At 50.5% G+C, this 16,681-nt stretch overlaps 1 protein-coding gene and 1 long non-coding RNA gene across 3 annotated transcripts in view; both read left to right on the top strand.

The window, feature by feature from the left end:
• Positions 1 to 2,334, top strand: part of LOC127042434 (uncharacterized) — a 206,901-nt gene extending 204,567 nt beyond the window's left edge. For both annotated transcript variants that reach the window (XR_007771944.1, XR_007771943.1), the window contains exon 3: positions 2,166 to 2,334. This is a non-coding gene — a long non-coding RNA (uncharacterized LOC127042434). The remainder of the gene's footprint in view (positions 1 to 2,165) is intronic.
• Positions 1 to 16,681, top strand: part of LOC127042431 (zinc finger protein 560-like) — an 816,513-nt gene that overhangs the window by 258,028 nt on the left and 541,804 nt on the right. The window lies entirely within an intron of this gene.

Raw genomic sequence — 16,681 nt, 5'->3', positions numbered from 1 at the left:
GCTTGTTGCTCGAAAGCTCTGTAATAAGGTTATTTTAGTAAAAGAGTGTGTGTGGCATATATTAAATAATAAGACTAATGTACTGTATAATGACAATGTGTAGGTGTTCATTGTTGGGAAAAAGGTGTATGAGTAAAAAGTGAAAGTTGCCTTTGCAGGTTAAAAGAAGCCAAGAAGGGAAGAAGCACAAAGAACAGAATGAATTAACTGAAAAAATAAAATAAAATAAAATAGCAAGCTCAGGCTATAGATAAGACACTGACTCCATTCAAGGACACTGCTCACAGTTAAGACTTGGTTAACAACCAGGAAAAGGAGGGCTTGAATTTGCCCATGCAGCTATGAGATCTGAAAAACACTGCCAGGCACTAATGAAATGTGTTAAGTTTTTTTTCTCACAGGTAAGGAAGCGCTACCCAAAGACCCTAGCAGCCCTGCCACTCCTTGGAACCAGGAGACGGGATTGATGTAAAGGTCCACCAACGAAAGACTGCCTTGGCTCCATGCTGGAAAGGCCCTTAAGTCCTGATGACTACCAACACCGCTGTGAAGTACCAAAGACTGACTGCTTGGACCCAAGATTCTCACTGCAAAAAGACCCCTCCACATTGGGAGAATTCTCCTACTGATGATTAGCCTATTTCACCTTCTAGCTCCACTGTGCCTTCTGGACAGTAGGGAAAAAGTACAAGGTGAAGTGCTAGTAGCCTCTCCCTTATCCACTGACAGATCTACTGTGCCTTTGAATTTTTCTAGAAAAAGCAAAACCATTACAGGGTGATGTGCTAGTAACCTCTCCCCTATATGATGCTGCACCAAGACTGTTTTGGGAAAGAAGAAGGAACACTCACTCCACTGAAATTGCTAAAGTCCAGGAATTCCTGACTAGAAAGGACATTAAGAACTGACCCCGGTGAAGAAACAAAGAATTGTACACTGGCAGAAAAAATTTGTGGGACCCATGCTTGGGAATGTGGTATTGATTGGATTTTGGGGTTTATTCTACAGGCTGTGCCCTGTGTTGTGGATAAATTCTTCAGCATGTATTGCTCTCTCTAATTGGATTTTAAATAACAAGTACCCGAAGAGTTTGTTCTGCCACTGGAAATTTTACCTGTATTGAAACCATTCCAGTGACTAATAATGTAACCCCCTCCTATGCTATTAATGTCAATGCCTTTTAAAAGTACCTGAAAATAGTTAAATAACAAATGTAATATAGTACTACACCAAGGAAAGATGGTATTAAATATCACTGAGGCTGGGAAGGCATTGCAGTGGGATCTAGTATGTTTGGAGATTCAGAATTTCCTGAATGACCAGCTGATGGCCATTTGGAGTGATCTTGAGTACCAGACTTGGCCCACTGCCCTTACAGACACATCAGGAGTACCATCTGATCTGTGGTCATGGAGATATACTAAAGACTTTCTGGGTGGAAGTGTAAACATTTACAGTGCTCCTTCCAAGCATTTGGACTGGGGGGTGTGGGCTTCCACATACCGAATCCTGACGGGTCCATGGGGAGGATGCACATGGGACTGGATTATTCACCGAAACATCTGGGAAATTAGACCACTTGGTATACCTAACTGATTTATAGTCAGTGCCCCAATCCCTTAGTTGTCAGACAAACAGGATTCCACTCCTTTGTCCGTGCACTCATTCCTGGATTGTGGGTGGCTAAGCTCAAGAGAGCAGTTGTAAATATTTCTGCAGAGCTTGAAAAAACCAGCTAATGCATTAATAGACGCTTTCCAAAAGTTGCAACGAAAGACTGATGAAGTAGCAGAAGTAACTTTGCAAAATAGACGTGTGCTAAATGCCATGAATGCTGAATTAGAGAGGGGCTTGTGCTCGCATTGGGGAAAAATGTTGCTTTGCTGTTAATCACTCTGGCTTAATTGACAAAGATTTACAAGCTATTAAGAATGTTGCTGTTGTTTTCCATGCTATATCTCTTGATCACACTTTTAGTTTTAAGGACCTCCACTCAGACCTTGGGTCATGGTTTACTAGCCTCCCCCGTACAATTGTTAAATGGATATGTGTCCCAAGAGTCCCATTATGGTCCTCTAGGGACAAAGGGGGGATTGTTAGGCCTGAATAAAGATATAGCAGACAAAACCAGGTATGCCAACCTGACCAAAGTCAGGCTAACAGAGGTTTGTGGGTAATCCCTGAGTGGAAAACACTGAGAAGCAGCAGCATGTCTCACAAGCGCTGGGAAAAAGTGAGATAAGAGAGAAGCTGCATTCCTGGCATAGTACCAGATGTGTTGTGTTCGGCCAGCTCCTTCGAAGAACTGATAAGAGTCCTAGTTTCCCAGCCTCCCTGGTTTTGTTCTTTGTTTGTTTTTAACTCCCCTACATTTCTAACTTTAGGCATGCATGTATACTAAAGGTGTCTAGTTTCTAGTTGTTAGAAGAAGGGGGTGGGTTGCTCCAGTGAATAATTTATGACGCGACGGAACTGTCTACATAGGCTTATACTAAGATGTAAAGAGCAGGCTGGTTCTCTCTGGAGACGAGCTGCTCTCTATTGATGCGTGCACTTGTCAATAAAGAGCTTTTGATCGGACCTTGCTGGTGTTGCCTGTCTCTCTCGCGGTCAGACAACGAACTTTGCCATCTGGGTTAGAGTCCCTGACATAAGTATAATCTAATATCTCATTGAAAGGTGACAGGGCCAGAAAGAGTTCATTAACTCACCTCACCGACTGACCTGACCCGTGGGTGAACCTTAAAAACTGGTTAACAAGATATGTAAATGAACAGAGCTTTGAAATGCAAGTCTGCAGTGTTAGAGGTAGAAGGGGAGGTGTTTGCTCAGGTCTTGTGATGTCAGCAAAGAAGTCTTGTCTATTGCTATAGTTTTAATTCAAAGAGCAAAAAAGGAATATTAACATTTATGATGATACTTGAGTGAAATAGTATTATTGTCTGTGTCTCTTTGAAGGTTGTGGTAATCTGTATCTGAACTGTTTGATGGATGTACTAATTGCCAGGATGTTTGGAAGAAGAGTTAAGCCTATTGTTTTCTCAGGCTGAAAGGCTGCTGGAAATGTTTAAGAACCTGGGACACGATCCTTCTTCATCTCAGATCTGCTTTGGGTTTCAAGAGGGGGAAACCTTAAGCCACAAGGATTGAGATCCCCAGTCATTGACTGGAGCCACCCTGAATATGGACATTGGATTATAACCTATGGACTATTTCTAAAAGGACTTTTGGCAACTACAAGCTCATGTCTACTTTGTATCTGAACCTCAAAAATTGAATTCAAGTCTATATGTCTATTAATCTTTTAACCAACACTCTCTCTCTCTCTTTTCTTTTCTAATAAATTTTAGCTTAGTTAATAAGAATTGGCTATAGCATGTATTTTAGGTAAAATCTAAGTTATAATTGAACCAGGTTATGTGGCTGATCCTTTGGGATCGGAAGAATCTTTTCTTTTATATGATGAAGTAAGATCTTCAGGAATCATCATCATATCCAGCAGGTGTGTCTGGACGGAGGCCTGAGGCTGGGTACTTTAAGGGAACTGCGTGGTTTAAACTTCTAAGTAACCAGTGAGGTACTACAGAAGCTGTTTTGTGCTGGCTTGGTAAATCTAAGTATTGAAATAACCAGCAGCGTTTGGGATTTGTCTGCCCTGTTTTGTTTGCAATTCACTCTGATTGAGTGAGCTGAGCTGGCTCCCACGGGCAGCACCGTCACACCTACAGACAGGCTGCAGAGGTCCGGGGGATCTTAGGGGCCTTGGGGTGCACAGATACCTATGTCCAGGCCATAGCGGTCCCTGGGGGGCTTAGAGAGTTTGGGGGGGACACAGATACCAATCTCCATGCTCTAGGGGTCCCATGGGGGCTTAGAGGGTTCGTGGGGGGCACATATTCCTACATCCAGGCTGTAGGGTTACCAGGGGGGCTTAGGGGGTTAGTGGGGGGCAAAGATACCTACGTCCAGGCTGGAGGCATCCTGGGAGTCTTAGGGGATTTGTGGGGGCCAAAGACACCTATGATGTCCAGGCTGTAGGGGTACCAGTGGGTTTTAGGGGTTCGAGTGGGCACAGATACGTATGTCCAGGCTGTATCGTTCCCAGGGGGGGATAGAGGTTTCGTGAGGGGCACAGATATCTACGTCCAGATTGCAGATGTCCCGGGAGGGGGGGGTTAGAGGGGTTGTGGGAGTGTAAATACCTACGTCCAGGCTGCAGGGGTCTCGGAGGGGCTTAGGGTCTGTCACGGAGTGTGGGGGAGTCCGGTCCTGCACCCCTCTTCCTGGGACTCACAGTGACTCTCAGCCAGCAAGTAAAACAGAAGGTTTATTGGACAACAGGAGCGAAGGATACAGCAGAGCTTGGAGGCACAAGCAGGACCCCACAATCAAGTGCTTCTAGGGGTTCAGGAAACTTAGTTCCCAGTTTGGGAATCCCTGAATTCCAACCACCCAGACCAAAACCGAAACTGAACTAACCCAACTCCCTCCAGCTGGCCATTTGCTGTGTCCAGCTTCCCGGGCAAAGGTGCTGACCCCTCCCCGCGCCTAGCTCAGGTTACAGGCTGAGCACGTGTCCGGTCCTAAAGTCACCCCCTGCTCTCCCATCCCCCACACAGACAGTCCCTACTCCATCACAGTAATGCACAGAGCATTTCCCGCATGGAGCCACAGTGACACCGTGTGTCCACACTGGGTAATGCACAGAGCATTTCCCGCATGGAGCAACATTGATGCCTTGTGACCACACCAGGTAATGGACAGAGCATTTCCTGCATGGAGCAACAGTGACACCATGTGACCATGCAGAGAAATGCACAGAGTATTTCCTGGATGGAGCAACAGTGATTCCATGTGGCCACGCAGGGTAATGCACAGAGCATTTCTCTCATAGAGGAACAGTGACAACATGTGGTCATGCAGGGTAATGCACAGAGCATCAAGCCTATGTAGAGGCTGTAGAGATGCCTGGGGGACTTAGGGGTCGTGGGGGGGCACAGATAGCTACGTCCAGGCTGGAGACATTCTGGTGGGCATTAGGGGCTTCATGAGGGGCACAAATATCTACGTCAGGGCTGGAGAGGTCCCTGGATGGCTTAGGGGGTTGTGGTGAGCATAGATACATACGTCCAGGCTGCAGGGGTCCCAGAGGGACTTAGGGGGTGTCACGTAGTGTGGTGGAATCTGGCCATGCACCCCTCTTCCTGGGACACACAGTGACTCAGCCAGCCAGTAAAACAGAAGGTTTTTTTGGCCAACAGGAACGAAGGATACAGCAGGGCTTTTGGGCACAACCAGGACCCCTCAATCGAGTCCTTCTGGGGGTTCAGGAAGCTAAGTTCCCAGTTTGGGATTCCCTGAATTCCAACAACCCGGCTCCAAACCAAAACTGAACTAACTCCCTCCAGCCAGCCCCTTCCTTTATTCAGCTTCCTGGGCAAAGGTGCTGACCCCCTCCCCGCTGCCTAGCTTAAGTTACAGGCTTAGGTCCTGTCCCTCACCTAAAGTCACCCGCTGCCCTCCCAATCCCCACACAGACAGTCCCCACTCCATCACAGTAATCCCCAGAGCATTTCGCGCATGGAGCAACAGTAACACCGTGTGGCCACACAGGGTAATGCACAGAGCTTTTCCTGCATGGAGCAAGAGTGACACTGTGTGGCCATGCAGGGTAATGCACAGAGCACTTCCTGCATGGAGCAACAGTGACACCATGTGGCCATGCAGGGAAATGCACAGAGCATTTCCTGGATGGAGCAACAGTGATTCCATGTCGCCATGCAGGGTAATGCACAGAGCATTTCTCTCATAGAGGAACAGTGACAACATGTGGTCATGCAGGGTAATGCACAGAGCATCAAGCCTATGTAGAGGCTGTAGAGATGCCTGGGGGACTTAGGGGTCGTGGGGGGGCACAGATAGCTACGTCCAGGCTGGAGACATTCTGGTGGGCATTAGGGGCTTCATGAGGGGCACAAATATCTACGTCAGGGCTGGAGAGGTCCCTGGATGGCTTAGGGGGTTGTGGTGAGCATAGATACATACGTCCATGCTGTAGTGGTCCCTGGGGGTTTAAGGAGTTGGTAAGGGTCACAGAAACCTACGTATGGTCTGGAGGGGTCCCTGGGGGACTTAAGGGTTTGTGGTTGCGCAGATACCTACGTACCGGTTGGAGGGGGCCCTGGGGAGCTTAGGGTTTTGTGTGGCGTACACATAGCTATAACCAGGCTGGTGGGGGCCCTATGGGTCTTAGAAGGCTGGTGGGGGGCAGAGATACCTATGTAGGGACTGGAGAAGTCCTGGGGAGGGCTTTGGGGGTTCCTGGAAGTCACAAATATTTACGTCCAGGCTGGAGGAGTTCTGGGGGTATTAGGGAGTTGTGCGGGGGCACAGATACCTATATCGAGGCTGTAGGTGTCCTGGGGTTGCTTTGGGGAATTTTGGGGTACAGATACCTACTTCCATGCTGTAGGGGTCGCTGAGAGGATCAGTGGGTTCGTGAGGGTGCACAGATATCTACGTCCGGTCTACAGGGATCCTGGGGGTGTCTTAGGGGTTTGTAAGGGGCACAGATACATTCATCCAGGCAAGAGTGGTCCTAGGGACCTTAGGGGGTTCATGCTGGGCACAGATACCTGCGTCTAGGCTGGAGGGGTTTTGGGGGTCTTAGGAGGGTTGTGTGGGCACAGATATCTATGGCGATGCTGGAGGGGTCCTGTCATGTCTTAGCAGATTCGTGGGGTCAGAGATACCTGCATCTAGGCTGGAGGGGTTCCGGGGGGATTAAGTGTGTTTGGGGGGGGGAACAGATACCTACATCCTGATGGTAGGTGGCCCTGGGTAACTTAGGCGGTTTTTGTCGGTCACAGATACAAACATCCATGCTGTAGGGGTCCCGAGGGATTTTGTGGGGCTCTAGGGGTCACAGATACCTACCTACAGTCTGGAAGATTCCTGTGGGTATTAAGGGGTGTGTGGGGCATACAGATGCCTACATCTGGGCTTGTGGGTTCCCTAGGGGGCTTAGAGGTTTGTGGAGAGCACAGATACCATTATCCAGGCTAGATGGGTTCTGGTGGGATTAGGGGGTTGTGGGGGGCACAGATACCTATGTAAGCAGAAGCAGGATGAACTCTACCCTCACATCTGGTGGTGAATTATGGCAAGTGTGGAAAAGGATTTCAGGGTCTGATCATGTTTCCATAGACACACCCACCGTGCGTGACACGGCCACGGCAGCCTGGGATGGTTACTTTGGCAGCTATGGTATCCCCAGTTTATTTGTTGTTGGGGTGTGAGATGTGGAGTGTTGTCACCCTGATTGTGTGGATGAGGAACTGTGAAACAACTTTGAGACAGGGATTCTCACCATCAGTTGAGTGGCACTCACTAGACAAGGGAGTGGGCTCCTTGGGTGAGCTAGAGTCACCAATTGCACTTTTTTTCTTTTAACAGTTGAGTAGCAGTGTTGATTTTTTATTCTCTTAAAAGTTGAATTTCTAGGTTCTTGAGCTGAAATCACTGAAAAGATGTGTTAGCTTGTGGGGGACTCTGAAACTGTATTGCAGAACACAGTAGTTGGCAGACAGGAGCAATTTGTGGGAGTGGCCCACAGAGTGAGGTGAGTCTAGCAGTTTTGGGGGACAGCTGGAGCAGAACACAGGTCGGCTGGCAGAGCAGCTGGGGGACTGAGCTGAGCAGTTTGTGGGGAAGGCAAAAGCAGAATCCCATGGAGAGGCAGAGCAGTCAGCAGTGGACCACATAAGGTGCCCCTTTCTACTCAGGCTGGCAGGGGGAAAAACCCTGCAGATAGACTCTTGAACTCTGGGGTTGCGCAACTGTGGGTGATTTTGGGGTTGCTGGACTCTTGAAACGTTGGAGATATTGGACTTTGGATCCTTGGGGTGATTTGGGGATTGCTGGACTCATGAGCCCAGGGAAAAGGACACGGCCTAGTTGAGGTGTTTTCCCAATTTAATGCTATGTTGTTTATCTCACGTTATTAAACATTTTCTGCTACACCCAGACTCTATGCTTGCGAGAGGGGAAGTATTGCCTCTTTAAGGCACCTAGGAGTGCGTATGTAAAATTTTCCCATGTCACTGGGTGGGGGCTCGAGCTGGTTTGCATTACATTGTAGGCAAGGGACCCCTATGTATTGAACCCAGTCCTTGCTGCTATCAGTTCAGCCTGGCAGAAGGGTTCCACCTACGTCCAGGCTCAAGGGGTGCCTGGGGGGCTTAGGGAGTTCGTGGGGGGCACAGATATCTAGGTCCAGGCTGTAGGGGGTCGGGGGGGGCTCAGGAGTTTGGTGGGGGGCACAGATACCTACGTCCAGGCTGCAGGGGTCCCAGAGGGACTTAGGGGGTGTCACGTAGTGTGGTGGAATCTGGCCCTGCACCCCTCTTCCTGGGACACACAGTGACTCAGCCAGCCAGTAAAACAGAAGGTTTTTTTGGCCAACAGGAACGAAGGATACAGCAGGGCTTTTGGGCACAACCAGGACCCCTCAATAGAGTCCTTCTGGGGGTTCAGAAAGCTTAGTTCCCAGTTTGGGATACCCTGAATTCCAACAACCCAGCTCCAAACCAAAACTGAACTAACTCCCTCCAGCCAGCCCCTTCCTTTATTCAGCTTCCTGGGCAAAGGTGCTGACCCCCTCCCAGCTGCCTAGCTTAAGTTACAGGCTTAGGTCCTGTCCCTCACCTAAAGTCACTCGCTGCACTCCCAGTCCCCACACAGACAGTCCCCACTCCATCACAGTAATGCCCAGAGCATTTCGCGAATGGAGCAACAGTAACTCTGTGTGGCCATGCAGGGTAATGCCCAGAGCATTTCCCCCGTGGAGCAACAGTGACACCGTGTGGCCACACAGGGTAATGCACAGAGCATTTCCTGCATGGAGCAACAGTGACACTGTGTGGCCACGCAGGGTAATGCACAGAGCATTTCCTGCATGGAGCAACAGTGACAGCATGTGGTAACGCAGGGTAATGCACAGAGCATTTCCCCGCATGGAGCAACAGTGGCACTGTGTGGCCATACAGGGTAATACACAGAGCATTTCCTGCATGGAGCAACAGTGACACCATGTGGTCACGCAGGGTAATGCACAGAGCATTTCCTGCATGGAGCAACAGTGATACCGTGTGGCCACACAGGGTAATGCACAGAGCATTTCCTGCATGAAGCAAGAGTGACACCACGTGGTTATGCAGGGTAATGCACAGAGCTTTTCCTGCATGGAGCAACAGTGACACCATGTGGTCACGCAGGGTAATGCACAGAGCATTTCCCTGCATGGAGCAACAGTGACACCATGTGGTCACGCAGGGTAATGCACAGAGCATTTCCCTGCATGGAGCAACAGTGACACCATGTGGTCACGCAGGGTAATGCACAGAGCATTTCCTGCATGGAGCAACAGTGATACCGTGTGGCCACACAGGGTAATGCACAGAGCATTTCCTGCATGGAGCAAGAGTGACACCACGTGGTTACACAAAGTAATGCACAGAACATTTCCCTGCATGGAGCAACAGTGACACCATGTGGCCACACAGGGTAATGCACAGAGCATCGCACCTACGTGGAGGCTGTAGAGATCCCTTGAGGGCTTACGGTGGTTCGTAGGGTCACAGATACCTACATCCAGTATGGGCGGGGCCCTGGGAGATTTAGGGGGGTTGTGAGGGGCATAGGTACTTGCGTCCAGGCTGTAGAGGTCCTGGTGGGGATTAAAGGCTTCCTGGAGGACAGCAATATCTACGTCCAGGCTGAAGGGGTCCCTGGACGCTTAGGGGGTTGTGGTGAGCACAGTGATCCCTGGGGGCATAGGGACTTGGTGAGGGGCACAGATACCTATGTATGTCCTGGAGGGGTCCCTGGGGGGGGTTTAGTGGCACTGTAGGAGACACAGATACCGACGTCCAGGCTATAAGCATTCTGGGGGGGCTTAGGGCTTTGGGGGGGCACAGATACCTACATCCAGGCTGGAGGGTTCCCGGGGGGCTTAGGTGGTTTGTGGGGAGGGGCACAGATATGTACATCCAGGCAGGAGAGGTTCCAGAGAGGATTATGGGTTTTTGCGCATGGCAGAGATACCTATCTCCATACTCTTGGAGTCCCGGGGGGCTTAGGGCTGGATGTGTCCCGAGGAGCTTAGGAGGTTTGTGGGGTGCTCAGACACCTGTGTCCAGGCTGTTGTGATCCCTGGGGGCTTAGGGGGTTCGTGGGGGTCACAGGTAGTTACGTCCAGGCTGAAGGGGTAATGGGAGTGCTTAAGGGATCGGGGCTGACACAGATACCTACGTCCAGGGTCTAGGGGAGGCAGGAGAAGTGAAGCGGCCATGGTGTGCTTTCAAGTAGGCATAATAATGATCCACTCTTACCTACCTCATGGTGGGTGGAGGATGGGGATCCATTGGAGAGTGTCACTAAGAGTAGTGCATAATATGAGGTGTCCCATCACGTTTACCAGAGCAGATTATGACATAATAGATTAGCTGAAACAATCTTTTTTATTTGTATTTTTTTATTTTGGAATTGTTAAGAGCAGCAATGACTTAGCTCAGACTGAAGCATTTTATCTAATTTTCAAGATCTAAGTGTCTCCTCCTTGTGCGTGATGACACAATTTAAAACACTGTGACAAACAGGAGATGCTTTTGTTTTGCAACAAAATCTTTTTGCAAAGAACTTCCATCTCACTTGTTATGATTCTGAGAAACAAACTTGTTTAGTCTGAATGGGATATTTGGACAGAAACGGTTGGAATGAAATTTTCCAACCATCTCAGTTCCTGAGCTCTATCCCTGCCTCTGGGGGGATTTGTTGTCTGTTAGAACAGGAGTCTGACTGGCGGCTTCTCTTTCTGGCTCTGCCACCGCCTTGCTGTGTAGGCCCTTGGGTAGGTCTCCTCCCTTCTCTGTACCTCAGGCTCCTCCCATTTGTCCAATGGGAACAGGGACAGTTCTCGAATTCTGGGCAGTTGTGAGCCTGAGTGAGAAAAGGGGTGTTGAAGCCCTCTGTGAAGAAGAAAGGGGAGTTTCACGGTGTTTTTGCACCAAGGAATTCTAAACCAAAACTGAACTAACTCCCTCGAGTCCTTCTGGGGGTTCAGGAAGCTTAGTTCCCAGTTTGGGATTCTCTGAATTCCAACTACCCAGCTCCAAACCAAAACTGAACTAACTCCCTCCAGCCGACCCCTTCCTGTGTCCAGCTTCCCGGGCAAAGGTGCTCACTCTCTCAGCCCTGCCTAGCTCGAGTTACAGGCTTAGGTCCTGTCCCTCACCTAAAGTCAGCCGCTGCTCTCCCATCCCCCACACAGACAGTCCCCACTCCATCACAGTAATGCCCAGAGCATTTCCTGCATGGAGCAACAGTGACACTGTGTGGCCACTCAGGGTAATGCACAGAGCATCACACCTATGTAGAGGCTGTAGAGATCCCTGGGGGCTTAGGGGTCATGGGAGGTACAGATAGCTACGTCCAGGCTGGAGGCATTCTGGGGGGCTTAAGGGGGTTCGTAGGGTCACAGATACCTACGTCCAGGATGGACGGGACTCTGGGGGAGTTAGGGGTGTTGTGGGGGGCATAGGTACTTGCATCCAGGGTGTAGAGGTCCTGGTGGGGATTAAGGGCTTCCTGGAGGACACCAATATCTACAGTCCGGGCTGGAGAGGTCCCTGGACGGCTTAGAGGTTGTGGTGAGCACAGTGATCCCTGGGGGTTTAGGAACTTGGTGAGGGGCACAGATACCTATGTTTGTTCTGGAGGGGTCCCTGCGGGGGCTTAGTGGTATTGTAGGGGACACAGATACCTACGTCCAGGCTATAGGCATTCTGGGGAGGCTTAGGGTTTTGGGGGGACACAGATACCTACATCCAGGCTGGAGGGGTCCCGGGGGGCTTAGGGGGGTTGTGGGGGGCACAGCTATGTACGTCCAGGCTGGAGAGGTTCCAGGGAGTATAAGGAATTTTTGTGGACAGCTGAGATACCTATCTCCAGGATCTAGGGGTTCCTGGGGGGCTTAGGGCTTTTTTGGGAGGCACAGATAACTATGTCCAGGTTGGAGTGGTTCCTGGGGGGTTTAGGGGGTTCCTGGGGGGCACAGATACCTAGGTCCATGCTGTAGGGGTCCCCGGTTGGATTAGGGGTTTTCTGAGGGGTACAGATACATACAGGCTGTAGGGGTCCCTAGGAGGCTTAGGAGGTTTGTGGGGGGCAGCGATACCTAAGTCCAGGCAATAGGGCTTCCAGGGGGAATTAGTGTGTTGGGGGGGCACAGATACCTAGATCCAGGCTGGAGGGTTCCCGATGGGGGGGGCTTAGGCAGTTTGTGTTCGGCAAAGATACCTACCTCCAGGCTGGAGGGGTGTCTCGGCACTTAGGGATTGTGGGGGGGCACAGATACCTCCGTCCAGGCTGGAGGGTCCCTGGGGAGCTTAGCGGGTTCGTAGGGGGCACAGATACCTAAATCCAGGCTGGAGGGATCCAGGGGGGGCTTATGGGGTTCAGGGGGCACAGATACTTATCTCTAGGCTGTAGTGGTCCCTGGTGGGCTTAGAGGGTTTTGGGGGGCCCCAGATACCTAAGTCCATGCTGTAGGCGTCCCTACAGGTGCTTATGGGTTCATGGGGTGCACAGATACTTATGTCCAGGCTGGAGGGGGCAGGGGGGGTTGGGGTTTCATGGGGGACACAGATACGAACCTCCAGGCTGTAGGAGTCCCAGGGGGCTGTGGGGGTACAGATATCTACATCTGAGCTGGAGGGGTCCTGGGGGTATAGAGGGTTTGTGGGGGGCACAGATACCTAAGTCCAGGCTGTAGCGGTTCCTGGGGCATTCAGGGATTTCTGGATGTCACAGATACCTACGTGCAGACTGGAGGGGTCCTGGAGCGCTTAGGAGATTTATGGGGGGCACAGATACCAACATACTGGCTGTAAAGTTCCCTGGGGGGCTTTGTGGGTTCGGGGGGCACAGATACCAATGTCCTGGCTGTAGATGTTCCTGGGGTACATAGTGGGGCTGTGGTCGCACATAACCCTACATCCAGGCTGTCGGGGTCCCGGGGGCCCCTGGCCAAATTGGGTCCCCCTGGAAAAGTCTCCCTCACGGTGGCCCCAGGGCTGGAGGAGCTCCCACTCCCTGATATGGCGCAGAGGCTGCAGCAGGGGCACAGAGCTTCTCTGGTGTCAGGGCCACAGCGGGGCAGGGGTAAAGGAGTGAGACCAGAGAAGCTCTGTGCCCCTGCTGCAGCCCCCAGGTAATAGAAGGGAGTGGGAGCTCTTCCAGCCCTGAGGCCACCGTGGAGGAACATCTACAGCCAGGACATTGGTATCTGTCATACATTAGAAGCAAGAGGAAGACTAAGGACAGGGTAGGCCCACTGCTCAGTGAGGAGGGGGAAACAGTAACGGGAGACTTGGAAATGGCAGAGATGCTTAATGACTTCTTTGTTTCAGTCTTCACTGAGAAGTCTGAAGGAATGTCTAGTATAGTGAATGCTTACGGGAAGAGGGTAGGTTTAGAAGAGAAAATAAGGAAAGAGCAAGTAAAAAATCACTTAGAAAAGTTAGATGCCTGCAAGTCACCAGGGCCTGATGAAATGCATCCTAGAATACTCAAGGAGTTAATAGAAGAGGTATCTGAGCCTCTAGCTATTATCTTTGGGAAATCATGGGAGACGGGGGAGATTCCAGAAGACTGGAAGGAGGCAAATATAGTGCCCATCTATAAAAAGGGAAATAAAAACAACCCAGGAAACTACAGACCAGTTAGTTTAACTTCTGTGCCAGGGAAGATAATGGAGCAGGTAATCAAAGAAATTATCTGCAAACACTTGGAAGGTGATAAGGTGATAGGGAATAGCCAGCATGGATTTGTAAAGAACAAATCGTGTCAAACTAATCTGATAGCGTTCTTTGATAGGATAACGAGCCTTGTGGATAAGGGAGAAGCGGTGGATGTGATATACCTAGACTTTAGTAAGGCATTTGATACGGTCTCGCATGATATTCTTATAGATAAACTAGGAAAGTACAATTTAGATGGGGCTACTATAAGGTGGGTGCATAACTGGCTGGATAACCGTACTCAGAGAGTAGTTGTTAATGGCTCCCAATCCTGCTGGAAAGGTATAACAAGTGGGGTTCCGCAGGGGTCTGTTTTGGGACCGGATCTGTTCAATATCTTCATCAACGATTTAGAGGTTGGCATAGAAAGTACGCTTATTAAGTTTGCGGATGATACCAAACTGGGAGGGATTGCAACTGCTTTGGAGGACAGGGTCAAAATTCAAAATGATCTGGACAAATTGGAGAAATGGTCTGAGGTAAACAGGATGAAGTTCAATAAAGATAAATGCAAAGTGCTCCACTTAGGAAGGAACAATCAGTTTCACACATACAGAATGGGAAGAGACTGTCTAGGAAGGAGTATGGCAGAAAGAGATCTAGGGGTCGTAGTGGACCACAAGCTTAATATGAGTCAACAGTGTGATACTGTTGCAAAAAAAGCAAACGTGATTCTGGGATGCATTAACAGGTGTGTTGTAAACAAGACACGAGAAGTCATTCTTCCGCTTTACTCTGCGCTGGTTAGGCCTCAACTGGAGTATTGTGTCCAGTTCTGGGCACCACATTTCAAGAAAGATGTGGAGAAATTGGAGAGGGTCCAGAGAAGAGCAACAAGAATGATTAAAGGTCTTGAGAACATGACCTATGAAGGAAGGCTGAAGGAATTGGGTTTGTTTAGTTTGGAAAAGAGAAGACTGAGAGGGGACATGATAGCAGTTTTCAGGTATCTAAAAAGGTGTCATCAGGAGGAGGGAGAAAACTTGTTCACCTTAGCCTCCAATGATAGAACAAGAAGCAATGGGCTTAAACTGCAGCAAGGGAGATTTAGGTTGGACATTAGGAAAAAGTTCCTAACTGTCAGGGTAGTTAAACACTGGAATAGATTGCCTAGGGAAGTTGTGGAATCTCCATCTCTGGAGATATTTAAGAGTAGGTTAGATAAATGTCTATTAGGGATGGTCTAGACAGTATTTGGTCCTGCCATGAGGGCAGGGGACTGGACTCGATGACCTCTCGAGGTCCCTTCCAGTCCTAGAGTCTATGAGTAATCTGTGCCCCCCATAAACCACCTAATCCCCACGGGAACCCCTACAGCCAGGATGTTGTTATCTGTCCCCCTATAAATCTCCTAAGCCCTCTGGAACCCTTCCAGTCTGAACGTAGGTATCTGTGACCCCCAGAAATCCCCGAATACCCCAGGAACCCCTACAGCCTGGACTTAGGGATCTGTGACTCCAACGAACCTCCTAAACCACCCAGGACCCCTTCAGCTAGGACGTAGGCATCTGTTCCCCCCTCAACCCCCAATCCCCTCGGGACCCCTAGACCCTGGACGTAGGTATCTGTGTCCACCCCGATTCCCTAAGCACCCCCATTACCCCTTTAGCCTGGACGTAGGTATCTGTACTCCCACAAACCCCCTAAACGTCCCAGCGACCCCTTCAGCCTGGAAGTCCCTATCTGTGACACCCACGAACCTCTAACCTCCCAGGGATCCCTACAGCCTGGACACAGGTGTCTGAGCACCCCACAAACCCCCTAAGCTCCTCGGGACACATCCAGCCTGGATGTATCTGGGCCCCCAGTGAACCGCCTAATCTCCTCGGGAACCCTCCAGACTGAACCTAGGTATCTGTGCCCCCCCAACACACTAATTCCCCCTGGAATACCTATTGCCTGGAAGTAGGTATCTCTGCCCCCCACAAACCCCCTAAGCCTCCCAGGGACCCCTACAGCCTAGACATAGGTATCTCTGCCACCCAGAAAACCCCTAATCCACCCAGGGAACCCTACAGCATGGACCTAGGTATCTGTGCCCCCCAGGAACTCCCTAAACCCCCAAGGAACCACTCCAACCTGGACATAGATATCTGTGCCTCCCAAAAAACCCTAAGCCTCCCGGGACCCCTAGAGTATGTAGATAGGTATCTCTGCCATCCGAAAAAACCCCTAATCCTGTCCGGAACCTCTCCAGCCTGGATGTACATATCTGTGCCCTCCCCACAAACCACCTAAGCCCCCCGGGACCCCTCCAGGCTGTATGTAGGTATCTGTGCCCCCCCAAAGCCCTAAGCCCCCCCAGAATGCCTATAGCCTGGACGTAGGTATCTGTGTCTCCTACAGTACCACTAAGCCCCCCCCCCGGGACCCCTCCAGGACATACATAGGTACCTGTGCCCCTCACCAAGTCCCTATACCCCCAGGGATCACTGTGCTCACCACAACCCCCTAAGCGTCCAGGGACCCCTTCAGCCTGGACGTAGATATTGCTGTCCTCCAGGAAGCCTTTAATCCCCACCAGGACCTCTACAGCCTGGACGCAAGTACCTATGCCCCTCACAACCCCCCTAACTCTCCCAGGGTCCCGCCCATACTGGATGTAGATATCTGTGACCCTACGAACCCCCGTAAGCCCTCGAGGGATCTCTACAGCCTCCACGTAGGTGCGATGCTCTCTGCATTACCCTGTGTGGCCACATGGTGTCACTGTTGCTCCATGCAGGAAATGCTCTGTGCATTACCCTGCGTCACTACATGGTGTCACTGTTGCTCCATGCAGGAAATGCTCTGTGCATTACCCTGTGTGGCCACACGGTGTC

Source organism: Gopherus flavomarginatus, unplaced genomic scaffold, assembly GCF_025201925.1.
Source record: "Gopherus flavomarginatus isolate rGopFla2 unplaced genomic scaffold, rGopFla2.mat.asm mat_scaffold_43_arrow_ctg1, whole genome shotgun sequence".
Taxonomy (NCBI): domain Eukaryota; kingdom Metazoa; phylum Chordata; order Testudines; family Testudinidae; genus Gopherus; species Gopherus flavomarginatus.
The sequence above is the reverse complement of the archived record's forward strand: the minus strand, read 5'-3'. Positions and strand labels throughout refer to the sequence as shown.